The sequence below is a fragment of the Typopeltis vanoorti genome, chromosome 8, assembly GCF_054136105.1.
Source record: "Typopeltis vanoorti isolate ZY-2024b chromosome 8, IOZ_Tvanoo_1.0, whole genome shotgun sequence".
NCBI classification, from domain to species: domain Eukaryota; kingdom Metazoa; phylum Arthropoda; class Arachnida; order Uropygi; family Thelyphonidae; genus Typopeltis; species Typopeltis vanoorti.
The window spans coordinates 57,152,512-57,177,565 of NC_143556.1; positions in this window are offsets into that span (position 1 = coordinate 57,152,512).

The following is a 25,054-nucleotide window of genomic DNA, read 5'->3' on the forward strand; positions in this document are numbered from 1 at the left end:
TTCGTCGCTCATCCAATACATATCGTGCACTTAATCAATGATTTCTGGTGTTGTTACACTTTTTTTGGACAACCTTCACGTGGATCATCTTCAAGGCTGGTACGGCAGCGTTTAAACTCGGCAGCCTATTTCTTAAATGTCGAAAACGAAGTTGAAAAGTGCCCATAAACTAACTTCCAATGCATGTCTTTTGGCGTTATACCTTCTTTTACAAAGAATTTTATAACCACACGATACTCAATTTTATCAATTTCAAGGGATACAGACAACACTTTGGCTTCCGACAGCTATATAAAAAAAAACTACTTGATAGCATGATTTGCAATTTCACATGATGCTTGTGACAGATGTTCTCAACTTAGAAAAAAAAATCTTGCCGATAGTGTTGCCATCTATGGTCGAGGCTGAGAACTTTTCAGACCACCCACGTATTTGGAAATACTGTAATTCTGTATATTCGCATACACCATACGATAGTAAAGCATAAACTCGTCAACTGGGTCTCACTAACCACAAAAGTATGTGATTATAAAGTTCAAGGAATGTTATATCGCTAAAGAACGCTCCGTGTTCTTGTTGACTGCAGGAATATCGGATTAGAAGTTTCATTTTCATGTTAATAAAGTAATCTTGAACGCTGCTATTCTGATTTCTGCACTGCACTATTTGAAGGCCGTGGAAGAACACTGCCCGAACAGCCAAGGCGTATGAGAACAATCTGAAACTAACTTGCAAACCACACAAATGTGCAAAGGCTAATTATTTTCTTCTTATATCTTATTTTAGCTATTTATTATTATTTTTTTCAAGTTAATATAAAATGCTTCTGCAAATTATATTAATGATATTTGTAAACTACTTACAGTTTATAAATACAACTAAGTATTTAGAAACTGTACACAAATCGTGGAACATATTCGCGTTCAGCATGGAGTTTCAGGAAACGTTTAGTTCGTATGAAAGGATCTTGCATACGAAGTAGCTGCAAGCAGACTGCAAAATGTTACTACACTTGTAAACAAGGAAATATCGATTAATTTATTTGGGATTGATTAACGATTAATGTCATGGGACAGACTTAATTAAATCGAATTAAGAATGCGTCTGTAAACATCCCATAAAAAACAGCTGTGGAACTGTACAATCATAAAAGAATATGTTGTTATATTTCTCAAATTTAAGCTAAAATTGAACTGTGAGAAAAATAATAAAAATTCCTCGTTTATAAGATTTCTTCGTAATTTGTCCACTTTTTAAAATTCAAAAGAGAAAGCAAATTACGTAGTGTGGAATTGAAGTAGAACGGAATATAGAATTCGGTGTGCTGTACAATTAAAATCAGTGCTAATATAAATTGCAGAACAATAAAAACTTGGCGTAATCTAGGATACTTTAATGTCTGACACTATCGGAAACACATTGGGGCTCAGAATCACGCAAATGTGGCACTGCAATGATGACCATATTCCACACACACACACACACACACACACAAACTTATACACTCCAAAAGTAATACTTTTAAATGCCGGTTTTTGTATATTGTTTTGCTTTTCAATAAAACTGCGTTATTGTTTTTAAATAAAACACGTTATATTTATTTTTATTTATAGTATATAAATATAGTTTCTTACCTTCATATTTTATTCTTTTTTTTATTTACTTGTGGGTGAATCGAACTCATCGAAGACTTCGCACATAACATTCGTGTCTAATAATAACGTAAAGCAATAGGCCAAAGACCAATCAGCGATTGCAAAAACATGCTTTTAATATGATTGCAAAAACAATCGAATAATATTTGAAACACATTTCAACAGATTTAGTAATGTACTCTGTTTAATATCGCTAATATCAAAAATTTAGAAGGAGATTATCTGATTTATTCAGAAGTCACTTGTGCTAAGCATGATCACTGAAAAATCGTTACGAGATGGCATCTAAGCAATGCATCAATTAACAGTACTAATCGCGGATCTTGAATTGATTTTAAATAATTTTTAAATATAATCATTATATTGGTATTCTGAAGTTTATGTATTTTTTTAGATTATAGTATAAACTTAAAATGATCAACTTATTTAAAATATTTTTAAATTTACATCATAATCATAGATGAATTAATTAAATAGACTAAAAAATAAGGACTGTAAGTTCTACAATTTTCGATTGGTTTCGTATCATATAAGTTGTTTGATAAAGCGCAGATAAATCATTAGCGATATTAATATTAGTGAATACTTTTAGGATGCGGGTGAGTTGTTTCAGATAAAACACTGACTATAATAATTATTTCAGTAGGAAAATTACGTGGATCGAATGTTCAAATATATTGCAAATCAGTGATGATAATTTTAGGATTATTTATAACAATTAAATTACTTATTGTAACTTTTTTTATTGGAATGGTAGTCAATTAAGGTTATTTGGATATCAAATTAGTTTATCGGAGACTTGGAAAAAAAATAAGTGCGGCCATTAAAATCTGTGAATCCAGTTATAAGATAAGTCGGGAATGTTTTATGTACTTTGAGGCATGTTACATATTTTATAGCCTTGAAAGTAAAGAGAGAGCCTCCGTAGCTCAATCGTTATAGACGAAGCCCTTTGATCGGAGAGACTCGGGTTCGATTTCTGTCAGTGGCGTGAAGAATCTTTATGTGGTCTCTTCGACTAAAGGTGAGTTAGCCGGACTCATACGGAGGTAGGGGGATTCACCCTGAAACTTTTCGGTCCCTCAGAACAGGAAAACCGGCTCGGTGAACACACGCATCTACAAGAATAAAAAACCTTGACATCATAAAAGGTAGAACAGGAGGATAAAGAAAGAAAGGTACAGGGTATTTCAAACAGTCAACCATTGGAAATCATCTCATTAGTCGAATATCTGCTAATCGAACTATTGATGTTTTTCTGTGATCTACTGAGAGTGTGACATTTCTAGAAGTGTCATTACACTTCTAGAAATTAATGTAATTAATTTATTTATCATTCACGATTCGTGTCATGAAGCAGAGTTAATTAAATAGAATGAAGAACGTGTTTGCAAACATTATATAAAAATAACTCGTGAAATTAGCGCAGAATCATAAATGAGAAATGTAACTTGTTTCATTTCTCAAATTTAAGCTAAAATCTTCTCTGTTTTAATACTAACTTCATCATCTGACACAATGAATGCGAAGATGAATTACTCATGCGGTGGTGAAAGGTTTTATCATCCACGAAACTCGAGTTTTTTATTTCTCGTAAGAGACAAAAAAGGTCAGAAGAGCACACCCAATTAACAGAAAACGAAGGTCTTAATACACCTTCCTTCAGCTTTAATTCCAAACCATCCAACCCTACTGGACCACAAGTGCAGTATGAAACAATTCCATTAATATATATATATAATTATATATATATATATATATATATATATATATGGGATCACCAGCCATAATGCATTGCAGTATACATCTACTAGTGAGATGTGCTTTACATTATGAAAAAATACTAATAATAGTGATCAGATCTTTACCCACCTTTTCAATGAGTTGCCCCGGTGTTGTACCATCTTTAGACTTGAACTATGTTTCAGGAGCAAACTATATATATATATATATATATATATATATATATATATATATATATATATATATATATATATATATATATATATATATTAAAGATACCAAGCTATTTTAAACCTAGTTTAACTCCATTTCCCAAGTAAGCAAACAGACAAGTAAGTCAAGTTTGCGCCTGTGTAAATATTGCAAGACTAGATGACCCCCCCCACACGTAGACTTGCAATATATTCGACATTAAAAACGCTTGTTAGAAACAAAGGAAAAATTATGACATTCATCATGATCTACGCAGAATGCTGCTGTTGCTAAGGGAGAAGCTTAACGCAATTTTATATTTCCCATTATCTGATACATAGAAAACTTTGATCGGAAAACATTTACGAGCATTTAGCTCGGCCTGTGAGGACAGTGGGGGGGATTAAGCGGCATAATTGGGTATTAGAATGGCTTTAAGTATGTAGAAATCGTTTTGGCTGTGATTTGCAGCTTGTTGCACGATTTGATTTGAGTGCGTGGCCTCATTTGAAAATAACTTTACTGCTAGAGAGCGAAAGAATGAGAAGATATATGGGATACTTGTGTCCGGTGAATCTGATCGTTTCTAACGAAACATGGAGCATTTAGAATCATTCGCAAGCATTTGTTTTGAACTCGTTACAATTTAAGTGTATTGTCATGGGAGGTATGACTCCAAGCTGGAGAGGCATATGTAGTTATAGGAAGAATTATCATCTGATAGAGTAATTTGTGTTTAGTTTACCGTCTCTATTAATCAAGGGCGAAAGGTGAGCGATGGATTTTATACTTTTATACATATGTTCCTAATATGGTTGTTGAAACACAATGTTTTGTCTAGTAGTATTCCAAGGTATTTGGTTTCTATTTGTCATGGAATTTTGATATCAAATAGAATGATGTCGTGCTTTGGGAGATGCTAATCTTCCGGTGAAGAGTATGGCTGCAATTAGTTTCAGGGTTTTCTTGCAGCCTCTATTCTGAGAACCATTTTTCTAGCTATAATATGCTCTCTTGTACTTTTTGTTTTGGTTACAAGGTGAGGATGGAGTGATCTAGATAATACTGCCATGTAATCTGCATAGAGGGCCATGATGGATGACATAGGAGTCTGTTGGTTATCGACCATGTAGATTGTTAACGTTCTGTCGAAGTGAAATATCTAGGACATCAGATCTGCCAATAAAACTGTGATGATTTGGCTCAGTTGGCCCAGTCACTACAGCATAATTTGATATCGTGTAATTGTACAGAAAGTGGCAGTTTTTATTGGTTGATTTACTGCTCCAAGCTTGGTGTTTTGAATACTGATCCCCAGCAATGATAATGATGATGGACTCCCTTATGCTAAGAATGGCGTGTAAATCAGTCGACAGCAAAGTTCTTGTTGGCGAGTTGTAGGCAGCAAAGATTTTGAACTCACCAGCTATGTTGGTGTATACTTCAATGCCTGTAATATCTATATTTGTAGTTGATGGGTTGGTTATTTAATTGCGCTTAATGTAGTTTTTGATAAAAAATGGCAGTGCCACCCTCTTTGTAATCCAGTCTGTGATTTCTGCAGAACAGGTGTCCTCTCAATCTCGAATTATCTGTAGGCCTTAGGTGGGTTTCATTTATCAGTATGATGTCTGGATAATATCTTTGAGAGAATTCTTGAAGTTCCATGGTCTTGTTGGTTAAGCCGTTGGCACTCCAAGAAACTATCTGAAGTGAGTTAGGAAGAATTTTATTTCTGATTATACGTGAGTGCTGTTAGGATAGAGTCAGTTTCTTGAAGGAATCTTTTTGTAGAGGTTAATGATGGGTTGGATTTACTGAAATCTTGCAACATGGTAACAGAAGAAGTAGCAATAATGTCAGGTTAGAATGTGTTTGATCCTGGCGCGTTCCTGTCATGGGGGTTAGCCACTTCGGTGTAAGTTTTTTCCTAGGGATGAATATCTCCTTGCTTAGTAATTTCTGTTTGAGTATCCGGAAATTCTTCCTCCTTTGGTCGAGTACGGTGAGTTTGAGGAAACTTTGCTTCTTTGAGCTGTGTGCGAGGCTAAGAGGTGGACTGAATAATTTTTTATTGTCAGCCTGTTCTTTGGATAGTAGCTACATCCTTTCTAATTGGCCAGATGAGGGCCACTGCAGTTGCCACTTTGGCCGGTGTATTTTAGGCTTGGTGCAGTTGTTAGTGCAATGGATTTCACCACATTGTAAGCACCTGTAATCAGCTCTGCATAATGTTTGAGCATGACCATATATTGTTGGCATCTTTGATGACATCTCTAAGCCCACAGATCGATGTTAGATCATATATGTTCTTAAATGAGTTTTGAAAACAGTGGTATCAGGCTCGTGTCAGCTCGAAACGTTCTCCTGAACTTAATCAGAGGGAAACCATGACATTAGAGATCGGTTGCTATCTTCTCCATAGTGATGCTCTCGGTCACACTTCTCAGCATCACCTTCAAATTTCTCTCCGAGCTGAGGGAGAATGTGTGATATTGTATACCCAAGCCATCGATTACTTTATTCAGTCGGCGAAAGTCGCTCACACTGGTGGGCTGAATCTTAATCCCCTCATTGGTGTTTTTCGCCCACGAGTAGGAAATTTTCTGCTCATTCATGACTGAGATCAGAGTCGTCCATTTATTTTTTCTCCGCAGGACAACCGGAGGCACCTTCTCTTTAGGAGAGCTAGAGGAGTCATTATTCAGGTTGACATCCTTCATTCTGTCATCTTTTTTTTTTGTTTTGAGCCTCTTGCGCGCATGTACTTTGAATTTTTTGGGTAGGGACGCCCAAGTCAGTTTTTTCCTCCTTTGGTCTTATATCTTCCTCTTCTGTGACATTCCCTGTCATGGAATACAGGTTTAAGAACCCTAGTCATCCATCCTCGAATTTTTAGCAGTTTTTGAGTAGCTCAAGTGCCAGCGTATTATCCAGATTTTGGATTAAGTTATCTGTGCCAAGATTATTAATATTTTTAGTAACTGACCTGTGAACCAGCAATTTTTTCAGACAGTAAAGAAATCAATGACTCCGGAACATCACAGTTCATAAAAAAACTACGCTATCGATAAAAGTACACTGTAATCACATCACAATTACACAATCTTCATCACACTTTGATCAATCATGATTCCGCTATCAATTCTCATCATCATTATCATAATCTAAAAGCTACCTGTAGAATTTTATAGTCTAAAATAAAAAAAAAAGAAAAAAGGTGTTTTTATCTCCATATTCATTATCACGATAAAATTACTTATTATGCATTATTAGTTCTTGATACTCTAAAACAGTGCTCCCCAGCCGACGTGCCGCGGCACACTGGTGTGCCGCGAAAGGACTGGAAGTGTGCCGCGAAAAATTTAACCGCAAAGTCCTGATTACGGAGCGACTGTACCGGAGGGCTAGGCTGCCGATTGGTTCCCTTTTCCCTTTATTGCTCTTTTCTAGCTACGCACGTATGAAGTCGACCTCCCAGAATGTCACAGGCGCCATTCCTCCCATTACTCCCTCCCTCACATTTTGCATCTACGACTCAGATCATTACTCTGCTTCAGTTCCAACTCGTGTGTTGTATTGTGTTGTGAGAGTACCAGTTGAGTGTTTTCAAGAGCGTATCATTTTTGTAAGAACTGCGTTCAAGTGGATGTTCAGTGTTGCTAAGTGGTCTGTGTAAAACACCTTAGCGGGAATGTCTTATTGCGTCTTTTTCTGAATTTGTGTTTTTTAAAAAAATGTGATAGTTTGTGGAACATAAGTCGAATTGTTATTATTTGCTGACAAAGACGCTTTTTCCTGTTACCGTCGAACTATAACCTTCATTTTAGCTGAAACTATAACGGTCATACAAGAAAGAAGTAACTTCGCATGATAAAATAAACACTGGTGAGTCATTTCTTCATTTTTTCTTATAGTTAGCCATTTTTTCGTAATGTATTTTCTTCGGAATCAAAAGGTATCTGAGATATTTTTTGGACAATGGACGCTGACATGATGAGTTACAAAATGATTAATGCGTAATTTGTATAGCTTAAGCTTGGTAAACGTAGACTTTCTGTCATTAATAGGCATTTTCCTAACACAGTTTTCTGTGTTCCGGTATTTTGGATGCCCTAGTTACAATGTCTATTTGATATCCTCGATTACAATGTAGTATTTTTAGTTTCATGTCATTTATATCTTTCTATTCAATGGCTTGTTTATTTGCATATATTTTAATTCTATTAAATTTAATTTTCAGGTATCCACAATAATGGACAAATATTTTTAAAAAAATCAGAATATCCATCAGATTCGCGAGCCCATGAAAGTGTACCAAAGAAAAAGTTTAAGGTGCAACATAGTCATAGATTATATAAAGAGGATTATCTGAAATTTGGTTTCGTGTGCTCCGATAATTCTTCTGTGCCTCAATGTCTCATATGCCTGGAAATGTTGTCAAATGAAGCGATGGTGCCAAGTAAACTACATCGACACCTTTCTACCAAGCATCCTTCGTACATAGATAAGGATTTTAACTATTTTAAACTTCTGCGAACTCAAATTCAAATGCAAAGTTCTTTCATGAGATCAGTCACAACGGTATCAAATGGAGCTTTAGAAGCAAGTTATAAAGTCGCGAGATTGATAGCTAAAGCCAAGAAGCCTCACACAATTGCCAAATCACTCATTTTACCAGCTTGTGTGGAAATTGTCAAAACTATGCTTGGAATAGATGAAGTAAAAGAAATTGAAAAAGTACCGCTTTCAAATAATATGATCAGCAGGCGCATTGAAGACATGTCACTTGACATAGAAGGAACACTAATCCAGAAAATTTGTGAAGTTAAGAAATTTTCCTTACGGGTTGATGAATCAACAGTTGTCAGCTAATTGCACTTGTTCGAATTCCTGATGAGAAAGGGTTGAAAGAGCATTATTTATTCTGCAAAGAACTTCAGAAACAAAACAAAGAACTGGGAAGGAAATCTTTAAAGTGATCAATGAATACTTTGATACAAACAAAATTTCATGGAAATATTGCGTACGTTTATGTACTGCTGGCGCAGCTGCAATAACAGGAAGGGTCAGAGGCTTGGCGTCCGAAGTTCGGTCTGTAAACCCTGATGTTCAAATAATACACTGCTTTATTCATAGAGAAGCTCTTATGTCAAATAGTTTACCTCTAGAATTAAAGTCCAAACTTAATGACATTATAAAAATGGTGAATTTGATCAAACGTAGACCACATCAATCGCATCTTTTTTCAATGTTATGTGATGAAATGGGATCAGAGCATCAATTTTTGTTGTTCCATACTGAAGTTCGTTGGCTGTCGAGAGGGAGAGTTCTGTCCAGAGTTCATAAACTGAAAGAAGAATTAAAAGTATTTTTTGAGGGTAACTCCCAGTATTCAGCTAAGTTGGAAGACAATGACTGATTGCAAAAAAATGGTCTACTTAGCTGACATATTTGAATACCTAAATGAACTTAATCGAAAAATGCAAGGACTGCTTGAGATATATTAACTTGCACTGACAAATTTAATGAATTCAAAAACAAAATTCAACTTTGGAAAGATATGGTGAAAAATGGTTCCCTTGAAATGTTTAGTCGGTGTTTCAGTTCGAATCCTAAAAAAGAACTAATAGAACTTGTAGATCAACACCTAAGCATAGTTGAGAGAAAGCGTCATCACTACTTTGAATTAACGGAGACAAAGAAATTCGATTGGGTTCGAAATTCATTTGCATCTTCATTGGATCACATGGAATTCGATTTATCAGTGAAAGAAAAGGAGGAGTAATTAGACTTAAAAAGTGATCGTACACTTGAAGTTGAGTTTAAGGATGTTCCATTATCTCAATTCTGGGTAACTGCAAAAATGGAGTTTCTGTCCATCGGCGAAAAAGCTATAAACATTCTTTTACCATTTGCTAAAACATACATGTGCGAACAAAGTTTCCCTTCTATGCTCACTATCAAGAATTTAAAGAGATCATCATTGAAGAGTTTGATCATGAATTACGTAGCTCTTTCGACCATAGACCCAGATATAAAAAAGATGTGTTCACAGAAACAAGCCCAAGTATCTCACTGAAATAAGAAGGAAATATATGTATTAACTGTGGCAAAAGAATATTGTAGATATTTATATTAATACTTAAAATTTTTATTTTGTCATTAAATTATTATTATTAGCATATTTATACATAGTCAGTAATTTTTTTGTGTATAATTAATTTTACTTTTGTATTTTCACATCATAATTTTATAAAATTAGTGTTCTAAAATTTAATCACAGTTTCACTCAGTCAAATCTGACAATTTAGCTCATAGATGCGATATAAAAACTATGTCAAATATCAATCACTGAGGATGTATGGATTAGGTATTTTCATTCCATTTGTTTCGTTTATTTAGTGCTTATGACTGCATAAGAAGAGTTATCTGAAACGAATGTCTAGCGTATTATAATGCAAAATATTTGAAAGAAAGATCTTATTAATTGAATTCCTGTATGAAATTGAAGAAATTAATCATGTTAATAGAAAAATGTTCCTTCATAGTGTGTCGCGAAATTATTTATGCTTGTGAGGTGTGCCGTGACGTGAAAAAGGTTGGGAAGCACTGCTCTAAAATATATTTCTTTCTCAAAAGAACGTTAATAAAATAAAGTTGGATAGTTTATAAATATTCTAAGTTTATAAACTTAGAAAGTCAAAAAGTAGTGCTTTTCTTTTTCAATTTCAAACTCTTTAAAATTTCCTACAGGAAAATTCTCACCAATCTCAAATAAATCATTTTATCGAATTCTGTCATTAAAATAATGATTTAATTTAAATCAAAATTGAGATTACTCACCAGGTGAAGTAAATATCCTAAATGTCTCGTAGCTTGTTCGGTATAGACGAAGCTCTTTGGTTGAAAACATATGAGTTCGAATCCCGTTTGAGACGCGTACACCTTTGTCAGAGTTTTTCCTATTGAAGCCGACTTAATCGGGCTCATATACGGAAGTAGCAGTTTTTTTTTTGCTCGGAAACTCGGTGTTCTCCTCCCACATGCAGGCAAATCGCCCAGGAGAACACGGCAATTCACATACCAAGATTACTTATAGACGTACGATTAACCACCGAATCCTAGAATTGTGATTAGGAAATCCTAGGCTACTTGGAAAGTCTTGGGTGTTTACGTGTGTTAGAACCACTGAGGATGATGATAAAGAGATGAAAAGTAAGTACATTATTTCAAATTTAATCAAATTTAGTTGAAGCCTCCACTTGTAGATGCATCTGCGAAGGTTCCTCCACAGCGTAGTCGAGCGGTGTTTGTTGTTTTGGAATTACGACAGAAGCAACTAAGTCTGTGAGGCACTGTATTACGTCTCTAAATTGCGTTTGTTCCTTGGTTAATTTCTTTGTATTGCGGGATGGGGTCTTCGGAAAGAAAACCTTCCATCTTCGTAGAAGATCGGCCAACTTTCCTTCGGTTTGAAAAAAGTTATTCGAGTCGTAGATGGGATAAAGTCCCAGATCGTTTCAACCAAGGGGATACCGTCGATACTGATTGAGTTACGGAGACTAGACGAGAGTACTTTGAAACATTGGTCACTTCTGTAGGAATGACCTAAATTTGAATGATGTTTCTAGGATGATGTTCTTTCTTTTTGTCTTTTTTTAAAGTGAAGTTTAGTTAGAGCGATCTCTTCTACAGAGGTGACATAAATTTTCTCGGGAAAATTTATATCACCGATATAAAAAACCGGGAAAACTCGGTTTTTTATATCGCAAAGCAAACAAATTCGACAGAAGAATAAGCAGTTAACAGACATCATATCGTAGGCTCACATCCTTATTTGTCTTTATCACAATCGTATTCAATCAACGTCTGTAATATTCTATTGTTTTTAAAATGCTGTTCTTTAACTAAATGCAGTGAGCACTTTCCATTGGCAGGCATGGCCTTTTGCATACTTCTATTGAAAAAGTGTGGACTGATGATATTATTAACTCAGAAGTGAAGTTATTTCAGATCAAGTTTTGGTTCTAATGATTCTTGTAATTTGAGTAGTCAATGTCGTGATCGACCTGACCTGTGGTTTAAGTGCAATTGATTCTGGCTAACATCAGGAAATCTAGATTTTTGTTGTCTTCACGTTTCAAAGTAAGCCAAAGAAGTTCCTTGTAATGACTGAACTGAGTTAAGGTGCTTGCATTGAGCCGATTTTCTCAATACATAGAATTTAATCCACATATATATCTGTTGTGGATTGGGTTAATTTGATCATTAGACTTATACTGAAGACGAGAAACTCGAACATACGTCCAGAGATATTGCTTTCGAATTTGAATAAAAAAGTATTGTTTAATCAAAGTTCAAAATTTAAAAAATACGTTTTTTAATTTTAACATAAATCGAAAGAACTTTCAAGAATTGCTACGAACTTACAATAAAACCATAGAAAAAATTGTAATTACCGACTCAAATTTAAGATAACAAGCGATACCGGTTGTTTGCATTAATAACGCTTTGAATAAAGAGTTTTGAATGAAGCATTATTAACGCAACTTGGAACTTATTTGGGAGATGAACCGAGTCCTTGACTCTTCATCTAATTTTAGCTTGTGTAACAGGGGGATTATCGTGGGTAATTTATCCGCTCATTGTGAGCATTATAAGCTGTATTAGCTTTCTCTTGCGATGGAGGTTTTCGAGTTTTTATGTTTGAAGTGATCTGAGGGTTTGTAGTCCGCTGCCGGTCGAATTAGTTGATTTGGGTGATTATCTGTTACTCTGAAGATTTTTTCTGCAATGATCATATGAGTTTTGATATAAGTCTTGATATCTGGAAGGTATCATTAACGCAATCAACATCGGACAGCACTTAGAATTGGCATATGAAAATAACAGAAAGGTGTTTATGGTTTTTTATTCTTTTTTATTGTTTAATTTTATTTCAACGTAATTTATTCATTTAATTATTATATATATTATTAATATTATTTTTATACATTAAGTTATGTTAAATTTAATTTAACATTAAATAAGAGCTAATTTATTTCGAGCATATCCGATCTTGAACCAATGGGCGTTGGCATCGATGTTCGTCAATTGTCCTTAGGTGGTAAATGAACTGCATCACTCGGTGTGACTACCACTCCGATTTTTTGGAGAAGCTGAAGTAATTTGAAAATGTTTATGTTTGATCTTTAGAGAAAACTTTCCTGACCAAAATATTAAAAAATACCAAAGATTAAAATACCAAAAATATATTTTTTTTTAAATAATAAAAAAAATCCCTAGTCTACTGTACAGGTGCATTGTGAGTTTACAACATTTTTATAACTGAGATTCACATAAAACGTAACTAAACAGTACACACTTTGCAGGCTCCTCGTGCGTTGTAATTTAATGGGCGTTGGAACTATTGATTTTGTGAACAGATAAATATGAAGAGATCAGGAAGTTTATCGAAGGATTATGACAAAAAAAAAGTGATGTTTAAGATAAGATACCTCACATAAGTCTGGAATAACTCTGTACCCTGTTCTGACTATCTCTAAATTTAATTTGTTGTTTATTTAATCATTTCTTTCTGTTACTATCCAGAATAATGAAGTTATCGAAACTTTAATAATGTGGTGACCGCACAAGAAATATGATTATCTGTGTGCTTGTTAAAGAAAACAATCGAATGTTTACTGCAATACAAATGGCCCTCATAAGACAATGATTGTCATGTAGGCAAACGACTGACCAGAAAAAGAAGCTAATTCGAAAAATACTGAATGGCAGGAGTTGAGGGTAAAAAACGTTTATGAATAAAGTTTACAAAAAAAAAGTGACCGAATCTCATCATTTTTTCTCCAGATTTCAACATGAAACTGTAGCGGTCAATTTCAGTATGAGTAATCCATCTATAAATGCAACAGCTTGTTGTTCCGCATAAAGCAATCCAGCTTAAGGTTTTATTTTTAAACATCAGTGTATCCAGTGAATTGCAAAATCCTTCACGGAACCGTGAAAAGTTGTACCAAGGACTAGCAAAAGAGGATAAATGGATTCCATATCCTTGCATGTCAATGTTCGTTTCAACATCGCAATTATCCTCGGAGTTCTGTTTGTAATCTTTGTTATGTGACTTTCGAACTTTAAACTTCTTATTCACCATATCAACGAGATCCCTAGACCTCATTAGATTCTACGAATACTTTCACCAATATAAATGCTGTTGCATAACATTACTAACATTGAATTAACAGCCAGTATCATTTGTTCATAACTCCAACTTATTCAAGTCATTCGACATTGCTGCATATCAGTAGCATCTTAGTTTACATAGCCTCTGTTTGCATAAGCAGCAAACAATTGAACATATGCTGGCAAGTCCTTTCAATATCATTAATGTATAAATTAAACAATAGTGGTCCAAGGATTGATCTTGTTGGGGGGGGGGGGCTCGTATCAATCCCCCTCCATATACCACTTTCTGATACCAGTCCACAACCACCCGCTAACCAAGCCAATAGTTTATATTCCAATTCTTTAATTTCAAGGGAATCCTTTATCCTATATTCTTTCATTTCAAGTCAGCAGTTTATATTTTAATTCTATAGCCTTCAATTTAAGTAATAGTAGCACTGTGTTCCATGTTGCATTCACGAGATTGATAGTTCTTAGCGAAGTGAACACTTAGTATTCAGCAATCTCATTTGCTTCTGACACAAAGATATTGTCAATATTCAGTAAAGTTATTCTTCCAGATTCATTTTTTTCTTTTATTCGCAACATAACGATAAAATACTTTTGGTTCCCTTTACCTTCATCTCGTAATATCTTTTCATAAAAGATTTTTGCTTTGTGTACAAGCTTCGTAAATTTTCTGCTTAATCTTTAATAAATTTCATAATTCTTCTCATTCTTAATTTCACGATATTCTTTATACATATTCTTCCTACGGATCTGCTCAAAATAAGGTTGCATATTCACTCTCACCCTATTTGTTTTTCGACCTTTATCCTTCAAATTCAATAACTGACACTATTGAATAGAACATAGATATCTCCATAATGTTTCGTAATTTCCAGCTTTGTAGTGCAAGCATGTAACCTTTCCTAATTTGAAAATTCCTATTCTTAGATTCTTACGAGTTCCGTAAGGCGTGATCACTGTTATAAACTGGTGGTAACACAGTCACGAGCTAATTATCCTCAACTTCCTTCTTTCACATACTTCTTGAGAACGATTATTTGTCATTAGTTTTCTTTGCTACTGAATCAATATTTGGATAATGTAAGTCATCCATACCATAGCTTTCATGTCACACCAGATAGCCTTCAACACACTAAGCGCTGCAATATTACCATTATTGCTATCATAATTTTCTACCTAAAATAGACACAAATCGTCTGTTATCATTGGTACTACTTCCTCTCCTATCTCATCTGTCCGTCCTAAAATTATTATGCCCTTTACATAACTGTATACGTGTTTACATACATGTATAGACATAAATGGTTACCTATAGGCCTGTTTTTAACACACACAACAAAAGTCCGTCCGCACCCAGTGTGTACATGTCTGCACTTTACCAGATTCCTGATCGTACCTTGGGAGGGGGGGGGTTTACAACAGAATATGGTAGTACTACCTGAAAAAGTTACACTATTGCTAACTTGCGATCAACAATTTTCCCACGTGATGCAATGACGTGAATTACTTTGTCTGTTTAGAACATCAATGCATCGCTCTGTGGGTGAGGACGTATCGTTGGAAAACCCTTCCAAGAGGCGGAGAACTTATAAGATTTTTTTTCATCTGAACTTGATGTAGTTGACTTTGTTCCAGTTGGTGGAAGAGTTTTTTCCCTTATGGAAACTCGGTCTATTGTCCCACAAAACAGACGAACCTTCCAGAAGCGCACATGTAATTAAGACAAATAGACCTTCCACATTACCTAAGTTGCTTTATCCAAAATTCGGAATAATCCAACCAAATTGCAATCCAACGAAAGGATATTGTTGCTCTCGTTTAAGCTACGGAATATTTTACAATTGAGTAAAAATAAAATTTTTATTTTTAAAAATTTTATTTTTAAAAAAATAAAAATAAAATAAATTTTATATTCTCCTTACCAAAAGCAGTCCGGATTTATTTTTTTTTATTTTTGCTAACTTCACTGAAGGTTGGTGGTAGTAGGCTTTCACTTCTTATTTTCGAATTTCCCACGTGATTCCGTGCAGTATGTTAGATGAGACGACATACTCCTACAGTGTTATAAGGGAACTGTTTTTGACCATACATGTGAGTTAAAACTGTTTTCGCCTTCGCTTTCTCATTTCGCCTTCAGCGAAGGCGAAATGAGCTTCAATACTTAAGAATATCGATGCGTTCGGTGAATATCAATGAGGTAGTTAGGATTCCTCCTATTTGGGGGACCCAGTTTAGCTGTTCATGGCTATTGTGGAAAGCAATCATCTTTCAGTAGCATCATACATACTATTGTTTGCAGAGTATCAAAATTCAGCAAATTCGTTGACCTAATTAAATGAGATTTCCGCTAAATTTTGAGAAACATAATCATTGCTGGTATTTTGCGACAGAAATATCAAGATCCTATTGCAATATACACAAACATCGTCATTAGAAAAAGGACGAATTATTAAATTTAAACATGCAGCACATGACTCGAAAGCTGTGGGTTCAACAATCAACTGCCGAAGAATGATTAAAATGATGTCACGGTTTAAATTTTTTTAAAGAATTGCAAAGCGTTGAGACGAAGGATAACTTGCGCCATTTTGGATAGCTTGTTGTAAGCGTTAATAGTGAATTCTCGAAAAAGGCTTAAAAATGTAAATAGAATCGTGCTGTCCTAATTAAATACAGCAAGCTACTTTTTTGAGTTTTAACCAGTCTTGAATAACTTCTAGCGGTTGGATCTTCTCATTATAAACCTGTTGATTTAATTTCGTTAAATAACACAACTTTCTATTTATGAAACAGTATTTATTATTCATTTATTGCGCTTCATTCGATTTCAGGGGATTATTGCTAGCATGTTTTCACCTCAATGACAGACATAATCATCGCATTTCAGTCCAATGAAAAATGTTCATTTACGTCAGAACCTAAGCAATGGTATTTCTTTATGCTCTCGCAATTTAATCGATTAAAATATTGTAATAAACTTGTCTAATGGAATCTAATATGAGTGACTAAAAGTGCGTTGAATTATAGTATTCTTGTAGAGTAAGGTCATCGATTCTTTTTCCAGTATTGTATTTACCTCAATAGCCTTTAACCGCTCTGATACTTCGCTGTTCGTAGCATATGCAATCTCCATATCACTGAACAGAAATTTAAGGTTAAATGTATAGTAAAAATATAGGACTTAAAGGATATTTCAAAAATAATTAACAATATTCAGGATATTTGAAAATATTAGCAAATATTCATTTTATCTCTAACATTAAACAGATTTAATTTGTTTATTTATTTATTTATTTATTTGCAATAAATAATTTTATTCGTTTTCACTCCATATTTCAATTTCAGTACCTGCAGCATCATCAATCACGGTCCGAAATGAAATAATTGTATTACCATCTACATTTGTGCTGCAGTGTACTGTTATGGAATGAGGGGAACACTCAAATGGAATCAGAAAAAATTGAAACCTTTTCTAGAGTTCTCACTGAAAATATCAAATTTCGAAAACAAGTTATAGGAAATTCATTTACTTTCCCTTCCAGTTTCTTTGACAATGAAGAAGAATTCCATACTCTTCTCCAGGAGATTGACTCTAAGACCACCGTGAAAATTCAACTTGTAGTGGATGAAGCATTGCTGGCATATAATCCTTTGATGGTGAAGCAGCAATAATATCCTTCGTACTGCACGAACTAACAATCATTTTCAGTATTATCTGCAGTGTAACATTGTCTGTGCACAATGCTTGAATTAAAGAAGGATCGTCACGCGCCCTTATGGAGTACTGTGAACGGGAGCTGTTGCCAAATGAGTAGCTCATCGGTACTGTTTGACAAATTAATTTTGGATAGGATTTTTTCTTTAAATTGATCCAATACTCCAGAGTTCTGATGACTTGTAAGCACATGAGTACCATGTTTAATATGCGGGCGAGGAATCAAAAGTTCATTGATTTTTTTTTTTTTTTTGATACGTCTATTCTAGAAAATGTTGGAAATGCAAGGGAGCACTGCAGCAGAAATATAACAATACCTGCGGGGCTGGAGTATTATGTACGATTAAGGAGAAATTATCATCGGAAGTTTTTTGCGTGAAACAATAAAAATGCGTTTGGGGAGCATTAAAAATTTCAAGATTTTCTCCTCCCACTGTGAGAATAACAGAAAGTTTGGCAATTAAGGAGTGGGCTGTCATCAGCAATTTTTGCATCATCTTCGACAGGTAGAAGTAAGTGGATTAATGGAAATCGCACTGCAAGAAAATCTGAACTGAAGAATTCTTCTGCCAAAACGAGTAGTAAACTACCAGAGAGGAAACTGGAGACTTAATTACAAACAGAAGAATGCAAACACAAAATGGTAATTTGCTGATGAGTACTTCGTCTCAGACCAGATCAAATGTCGTAAAAATGTCAAGAGCAATCACATGAGTAATTCTATTGATATTTAGAATTTCTTTGTCCAAGATGCCCAAACCTTTTAAAGTTGGTACCTTTTCTTCTTCATCTCCTTTTTTTAATTTAGAAATTGTAGGAAATGGGAAGTAATTCTTCTACTTCTAATGGAAGAGCATTCAGTATTGACTTGGGCAAGGGGGTATAAACTACATGAATCAAATATAAAATTACAATTACGCATGTAACTTGTTAATACCTCATGAGTAACAAGTATCCTCTTAATGTTTTTTTAACGTGGTATTATCCCTGGTAGGTCTAATCCACGAAAAGATAAATTTCTATGACCAAAGAGGTGAGTATCATTTTTTTTTTACATTAAGGATTCCAATTTAACAACATTTAAACTATACCAGTTATTCGTTCTTTATTTAATTCATCAAATATTATTATATCTCTGATAGCAAATCCTTCATGAAATCGAATTCGAATGGAGTGTACTGAAAAAGTGGTCGTAGCCTAATCTGTTGACTTAACATTAAGATTTTTGATTGCCGCTCCCAAAAGAAAGCGAAAATCATATTTCCTCTTTTACAGAGTGCATGAAAGCTGGCTAAGAATCATTTCCAAAATATTAATATTAGATATTAATAATTACAAAATTATTTTCCTACCAGGTCTTCTTATTTCTGGCCATTTCCCAAGTTGGTGAGAAATGTTGAAAGTAATCATCCCCACCAAACTGGAAAAAAAGAGCACATGGTACACAAAGTTTCTAGAAATTATCTTGGTTCAATGTCTTTGTGTAGTGAGGTGGGGGGAATGGTGGAAGTTTCTGTTTTCCGGATACACACCACTCTAATACCGCAATGTTTATAACAATTTTTCTAATTCATATTGAAAATATCATTTCGCAATCTTGAATTTTAATTACGGATAGTGTATTGCTCCAATGTTTTCGTTTTGAGAAGCATTTTATTTTGCGAACTAACAAAAACAAGTGCTGCCTATCTAACATGAGGGAATAGGAAAGGACACTGACATTAATTGTAATAAAATTGACCGATTCGAATTTCATTGCTGCTATCAGCACAAATACCTGATTTAGAAAAGAAAAAAATGTGATATATACAAAGATTCCTTAAAATTGCCATGAAATCGTAAAATAAAGAAAGAGTTTGCAAATTTATTTAAACTGTTATATAAAACAAATAACACACCATTTTTATTTTCATATACATTTTCTTAAAAAAGCAGGAGAAGTATTGAACATGAGGGGTGGAAAATAGCCCGTGAGATGTGATGATTAATGCACTTGGAGGGTAATGGATGGCAATTCTGTAGCCAATGCAGTTCTAACTGAGGCTTGGCTATTGCTGCTACCCTCCTGCCATGATCAGAGCCTTAATAGCTCAATAACACCTTATACCTACACTGTCCTCTACAGATAACGGGGAATATGAAAAGCGTTCTTGCTACGCCCCTTTAAGTCCTAATAAGGATTGAACACGAATTTGTCAAATTTAGACCAAATCTCTTCCAGCACACTGAGCTAATCTAGTTCAGTTATTGTCAATCAAAAAAAATATTTTTTCATCTGTACGATGCTTACCTAAACTACTTGAGCGATCTGAGTTATATGCACACACACATATTCATCTGTATTTACCCAATGTTTACCCAATTCACTCGAGCTGTCTGAGTTATACGCGCTCGCGCGAACACTCACACACACACACACACACACTCACTCACTCATATATTCATCTGCAAGATGTTTATATACATCATACAGATCATCATACATCATACAGATATGATGTATGATGATATATATATATATATATATCTGTATGATGTTTAACCAATTTACTCGAGCTATCAGAGCTATACGCACACACACGCACGCACACACGCACGCGCACGCACGCGCGCGCACACACACACACACACACACACACACACACACACACACACACACACACACACATACGAGGGTGATCTGAAACCTTCTTGCCCTAACAATGAAAAAATGAATTTACAATTTCAAAATTATTTTCAGTTTTCAACATAATATCCCTCATGAATAATATATTTATTCCAGCGAGGCGCCGGCGCTATTATCCCGTCCCTCAGTAATATCTGGAAAATACCCCTCTACAGCTGCAATCACATCTTGTTTCGAAGAAAAACGCTGACCAGCGAAGAAGAGTTTTAGTTTTTTGAAGAGACAGAAGTCAGAAGAAGCCAAATCTGGGGGGAATAGGGTGGATATTTCGACAATTCATAGTGCAGATCCCTTAATTTTCCCACTGGCAAAACGCCTTTGTGGGCAGCTGCATTGTCCTGATGAAAGATGATTTTTTTCTTCTGCAACCGGGTCTTTTCTCACGAAGGTTTTCGTCTAGTCTGGTTAAAATATCTGAATAATATTTTCCCGTTATTCTTTTACCCTTTTCAAGATAATGAATAAACAAAAAGCGTTTAACATCCCAAAACTGATGGAACTGACTTTGTCTTCTTTGGCGCTGAACAACCGGCTTCTGTCCACTGTTTAGACTCTGGTGTGGTATGGTGAATCTACGTCTCATCCATAGTAATAAATCGACGTACAAAATCAGTTTTATTCTTGTTAAAACGCTCCAAGCACTGTTCAGAGATTTTTCTATGAGTAATCGCAGCACCCATCTTGAGCAAAACGTTTTCATTTGCAATTCTTTATGCAAAATATATCTTACACGTTCTTTAGAAATGCCTATGGTCTCAGCATCATGCACTTTAACTCGCCGGTCATTAAATACCATATCGTACACTTGATCAATGATGTTGTTACACTTTCTTGGACGTCCTTCACGTGGATCATCTTCTAGGCTGTTATGGCTACGTTTAAACTCGGCAGTCCATTTCTTATTTGTCGAGAACGTAGGAGCAGAGTGCCCATTATTTAAGCAATAATATTATTATTATTAATTACTTATGTTCAGATATTAAATACACCTTTTTCTAATACCAGTAGAAAAATAAATAATTACAACGAAAATTGACTGGAAAAGATTTTAGCATATTTTTTAATCATCTCTACAACATCATTAAACATTCTGATTAGAAGAAACGAAGTGCCTCCGTAGCTCAATCAGTATAGACGAACCCCTTTGGCGGAAAGATCTAGGTTCGATTCCCATTCATGAACTGAGCACCATTTATCTGCTCTCTTTCGATTATAGGTGAGTTAACCGGCCTCATAGAGAGATAGAGGTTTTTTTTTCCCTTCCGGAAACTCGGGTTTTTCGTCCCACAGAACAGGCAAAGCGGCTCGTGAACACACGCTACTATAGTCAAAAATACATACTTAGTCCTTTATTAGGAGGGCTCAACCACCTAAGGTGCGGTCGATGATCTGTGGAAACTCCACACGAATAAATAAATAAATAAATTAGAAGAAATCAAAATACTGTTTTATGGCATTAAATAATAAATAAAATAACACTTCTAAGTAAAACACATTACATAAAATATGTTCATTTAATTGTAATTTGCAAAAAAGCAAATTGTTTTATTCAGTTTTCATATCAGTGCTTGAGCGCCTCTTTGAAATCCTTTCATTTTAAACGAATTTCGATTTTAAGCAAAATCGAAATTATTCTAATCCCAATGCTCTAATTCGATAATTTTAAGTGTATTAATCCACTCCCGTTGTAATAATGCTGCAGCACTGAATCAATACATTTGGCAGATATCGCGTATATTCATCGGGAGTCCACACCTGTTATTACATGTACCTGTTTTGTTGTTGTAGCAAGTGGAGATAAGTCTAGAAAGCGGACAGGAGTTACAAAGCACCATTTTATCTGCATTTCGCGTATTCCTTTGTCCACCAGAATTGTCTCCGAGAAGAAAGAATCTCCGACCTTTAAATAAAAATAAGTAAAATTGTAATTTTCCAATATAATCTGTTATTCCTTAATGATACACATAATTGGGAAATCAATGGTTAATTTTCAAGCAGTTATCAGAAAAGTAAGCATTTGTATTCGTTTGGCTTAATTCACTAATCTTGAATTGGAAATATAAGCATGGAAACACCTCCTCACGTCTTAGACGGAATTCGAACCAGGATGTTTTCAAATAAACGGATCTTCAAACTAACTGCGCGATCGCTTATCACCTTTCCTAACATACGTGACATCGACACTCATGAGAAATGAAAACTTCCATCCTGTCTTGGGTAAATCAAAATCCTCTTTATTCCACGGCATCCTCCTGCAGTCCAATCCATGACAACTTGTAGATGGATTAGAACTGTGTTTAAATAATAAGCGTGCTAATTAAACATTTCTACAGTGGTAGGATTTTGAGTGTTTGCTTCGGATAGGCGGCATTTTTTTATTTCTACTTCATCAAATATATTACAGCGAATTAAGTAACAACTACAAAGATATGAACAACGAAAGAGGATTTTCCTGTTTCAACAATTATTTTTGTCGTTTGAGTTGTTTAACATTCACCAAATATGTCAATATGCTTTATTTAATAAACGCATCCTAGAACCAGAGACCATGAGTCATTATTAATATTAAGTTTGTTTCAACTGGAAAATAATTTTTTTCTTCTTTCGTTTCACTCCATTTATGAATTATTTACTGGATGAAACGAAACGATGTAGCTTTCTTCTTCAACATGTTTTTATAATTATCAGCGAAGAATAAAAAAATAGACATGAGCTACTGTTTATCTATATCTGTCATGTGTGTGCACAAAGACTAGTTTGTCCTTCCTGCCGCGGAATAAAAAATCCCGCCATAACACTATTCATGACCAGATAACTCAGTCTTGTTGAAAACACCCTAGAAATGCTTATTTTATATTTTTAGAGTTGTAGAGTACGTGCTCTCCCTCGATGAGTCTTTGTATTCCCTGTAGGTCTCATGTAATTTTATTATTATTTTTTTTTTTAATTATTATTTCTCACATAAATTACATACGTTATATGAACACAATTATGCATAACAAATATTTTCTCGTACATAAAGATTTTTAAATAATAATAATAACAATAAATGTTTACAACGTATATTATTATAATATTCATAACGATGATCATTACAGATGTTTCTTGCAATTTTACACTCTATATATATACAATAGCAATGGATATAATCATTCTATATTGCATACTTTTGTTACAGTTATTACATACATTACATACATTTGATTACATATGATACGTACGTTACATGCATTTGGTTACATATGATACATTTTGGATAGAACTAATTTCTCTGCTTTCATCCTCGAAGCTTATATGTAAGCTTATCTGAGGATGCCACCAGTTGGTTATTATTTATTGTTTTTTTTGCTGTGTTGGGAAGCTACAGTGTGTGTGCGTGCGTGCGCGTACGCACGCACGCACACACGCGCACACACAATAACTTGGAATGAATTGATGCATCGCTGAACTAGAAGGCTGAACGAATATATTGTGTTTCATTAAGTTTGTATGGTATTTTGGGTGCGTGTTTCTTGTTCATAGTATGTCCTTAGAGCTATGTCCTTTTCAGGGTATTGTAGTTTAAAGTTTCTGTATTCAAAAGGTAATTTGTTTATCATGTCTGGGATAAAAGTTTCGCCTGGCCTTTCCATAGTGATTATTGTATTTATATGTGATATAATTAGTTGTCTGAGGTCTTGTTATACGGTATGTATTACTGACTGTCCTGTAGTTGGCATCGAAATAATGTTTTAGCAAAGCTGCATAGTGACATAAATGTTTTATTGTCAGTATTTTGTGTTCTGACATTGAAATGTATATAAGGTCGTGATTTTCTCTTTGTTCCCAAAAGATCAGTTTTATCATTTTGTACTGTAGCGACATTAATCTATTTAATTTGTAGAGTGCACAGAAAGTATACGTTGTTATAGCGTATATTAGTATATTTTAGCATAGTGCTTTGTATATTAGTGTTTTTAGGCTTGTGGGAACTATGTCTTTTAACCTGTAGAGTTTGCCACTTATTGTTCGGAGTTTGTTGTGTAGATGGTTTATGTGGCTATTCAAGTTCATATCTGCATCGAGGTAAATTCCAAGGTATCGTATTGTTTCAACCTGAGATTGTAGAGGTTTTGCTGTTCTGTGTGTTTTTTATGCTGGAAAGTGGATGTTGGATGGTTATATATTTGTTATCAACTGGTCGAGTCTGAATATCATTAATTTTGTCTTTTCTGAGTTTAGGTGTATGGAGTTTTTCATGAGCCTGTCTATGATCAGATTTATATCATATTGCATAAATATAAAGAGCCAATAGGCTTCATTTCGGCGATATAAACATTATTTAAATTATAAACATTATTTAAATTAAGGGGATATTAAATCCCACATTGTTTTAAAACCGAATAAGAAACTCAAAGATTGGAAGCAGAGAGTTTCATGCCGAATATAGTATCGGCGATTACTAGCGTGAGCTAATGCAAGTGATCCTAGTACGTAGTACAATACCGGGAAACTCGCAGCAAAGGTAGTAAAGTTCTGATCGCTATTCTTAGGTATTTTTCATAATGTAAAAACACATTTCTTAGGAAATGTATGCTGTTATTACATTATGGTGGGAGGTCACTACCCAGACCGGTTTCAGCCTTCTTTGAGGCTTCATCAGTGAGTAGCTAGACCAATTAATACCAAAGTGTATAGCGAAAAGAACTTATGTACTCTGCTATACGAGTTGTCAAACAGGTGCACCCATTAAGTTACTTAAATATAAAGAGCTAATAAGCTTCATTTCGGCGATATAAACATTATTTAAATTAAGGGGATATTAAATCCCACATTGTTTTAAAACCGAATAAGAAACTCAAAGATTGGAATCAGTTTTAAAACAAG